The 2,572-nt window shown below is 44.1% G+C and overlaps 1 non-coding gene across 1 annotated transcript; it reads left to right on the top strand.

Moving 5' to 3' along the window:
• The first annotated feature begins 1,144 nt into the window (after window positions 1-1,144).
• On the top strand, window positions 1,145-1,216 carry TRNAC-ACA (transfer RNA cysteine (anticodon ACA)). The gene has a single exon. It is a non-coding gene; the product is annotated as a tRNA-Cys (tRNA).
• Window positions 1,217-2,572: the final 1,356 nt, after the last annotated feature.

Genomic DNA, 2,572 nt, shown 5'->3' with positions numbered 1-2,572 from the left:
ACCCACTCCAGTATTCTTGGGCTTCCCTTGTGGCTCAGCTGGTAAAGAATCTGCCTGCAATGCAGGAGACCTGGATTTGCCCCCTGGGTTGGAAAGATCCCCTGGAGAAGGGAAAGGCTACTCACTCCAGTATTCAGGCCTAGAGAATTCCATGGAGTGTATAGCCCGTGGGGTCGAAAAGAGTTGGACACACTGAGCGACTTTCATTTTCACTTTGCAACCATCATCCTGATTTGTTCCTACAACAGTAAGCGGCTTGAAGAGTCCTTGGGCTGCTCCTTGGAAAAGAGACAACGGAGGGAGAAGGTACTGACGCAGAGTAGTGATGCAGGTAATTTGTGCCACGCTTGAACATGGGCATCCGGACATACCTCTGGCATTTGGCCCAGTAACTACTTGTCTGTTTGTGCTAAACTCTTTTTCTCTTTTACGGGAAAATTGCAGCTGTTACAGTCCACTGCCTTTTTTTGGCATTATGTTCTGTAATTTAAAAATATTTCCCAACCCCCCACACCTGTAGTCCGAGGCAGTCTCTGCCTGGCACCTAACGTCTTTTGAAATCTGTTCCCTTAGAATTCTACCCACAGGCGTGGCTCATCCAGTTCTGCCAGAAGGAAAACAGCTTGCCCCTGTAACCTGCATCTTCATGAGAACGTCCAGAACTCATCTGGGGTAAAGCTTTGCCTAGTTGACGTTAGCCCTTGTTCTCTTAATAAGATTTAGATGCATCCGCAGGCCCATCTCTTCTCCTGTTAGCTGCCTGGCTGGCACAGATACTCTTACCACAGTGCTTGCATATTGTTGAAAATGTTCCCATAGAGTAGAAATGAAATTTGACCATAATTTATAGATTTGGGGACGAATATTTTTGGATTCAATATATCCATTTCCCATGACTATTTCTAGGAGAAGAAAAAGCAATAGAGACTTTGAACAATGGATATAAAATGGATATAAAACCTTCATTTTTTCTTTGTTAAATTTAAAATGCAGTTTTGCTTCCATTCCCATTAAAAAGGTACGACACTTGGTATTATTTTACATACATACAGCAAAACAATCAAGGATACATGATTATTTGATTCTTCTGTGTATAAGTGGTTAAAATTTAATAATTCTGCTTTTAAGAGGAAATGCAAACTCTTCCCTGGTGGCTAAGGTGGTAAAGCATCTGCTTACAATGCGGGAGACCCAGGTTCAATCCCTGGTTTGGGAAGATCTCCTGGAGAAGGAAATGGCAACCCACTCCAGTATTCTTGCCTGGAAAATCCCATGGACGGAGGAACCTGGTAGGCTATAGTCCATGGGGCTGCAAAGAGTTGGACACGACTGAGCAACTTCACTTTCTTTCTTAAAGAGGAAAGGTTGGTATTTCTCTGTAAAAACAATTAAGTTTCAGCAGTAGAGACTTAAGCACACAGGTGCACACAGAGTAAACAGAAATACTGCCCCCCCGGCCCCGTCTGATCCCCTGATGAGACTGGCTGATTCTTCCTCCAAAGGTCTACAACCCGTTTCCTTTTCTCCATTTCAGACTCGGTCTCCCTGGACACCACGCACACGCCTGACCACTCCTGGGTCTCCCTTCTTCCGCTCTCGTTGAATCCTCAGACCATCCATTGTTTGTATAGCAGCCAAAATGATTCTTTAGCCTTTAAGTGCAAACTGGTTTCCCATTGCCCTTGGGATGCATCTGAACTTCTTTCCTTTTCACTCACTGTGGACTGTCTACACTGGCTTTGGCATCTTTGACCCGAAATACTGACTCAGACTCATGACCCAAATGGTCCTCGGGTCTCTGCTCAAATGTCACTCCCCTCTGAGAGGTCTTGTCTGGTAATTCCCTTCTCCAGGAAATCTTCCCGACCCAGGGACTGAACCCGGGTCTCCCGCATTGCAGACAGATTCTTTGCCATCTGCGCCACCAGGGAAGCCCCTAGTCTGGCCACACTGCTCTTTTCTTTCTGAGCCCTTCCCACCATGTAAAACCAAATATTTGCTTGCTCATTTAACTCAGCTCCATGAGGGCTGGGAATCTCTCTGTTTTTGTCTATTTCTTTGTCCAGAGCAGTGGATGAATGAATATCCAAATGTCTTGGGTAAGTGTGGAACTTTGGCAACAGGGATGAATCAAAATCACACGATATGTCCCCAAAACGAGCTCCAGTTATCCCAATGTGATTTCCCCACAGGCTCATTGTCAGTTTTCACCCCTGTGTTCAAGGTCGTCTCTCCTCTCCTTCCCTCCCGCATGACTTTGTCCCTTAACTCTCCCAATCTTAGAGCAAAGACATTGCAAATGATGCCACCAGTAGTAATCTCTGCCTTATTGTTTGTAGTAGAGCATTTATTTTTTTATTTAAAAAAATATTTATAATTTTTTAAAAAAATTTAAGATATGCTATGTGTGACTGACCTCTCCAGTTACAGAGTAAGAGTTATAAGATATGGTTTTTACTTTTCCCTGGCACTGAGCTCTGGGTAAGATTGCAAATATATCTATGTACCTATAGATATAATATGGGCTTCTCAAGTGGCTCACTGGTAAAGAATCTGCCTGCAATGCAGAAGC

This window comes from Capricornis sumatraensis, chromosome 21, assembly GCF_032405125.1.
Source record: "Capricornis sumatraensis isolate serow.1 chromosome 21, serow.2, whole genome shotgun sequence".
Lineage (NCBI taxonomy): Eukaryota > Metazoa > Chordata > Mammalia > Artiodactyla > Bovidae > Capricornis > Capricornis sumatraensis.
This window is presented reverse-complemented; position numbering and strand designations above follow the sequence as displayed.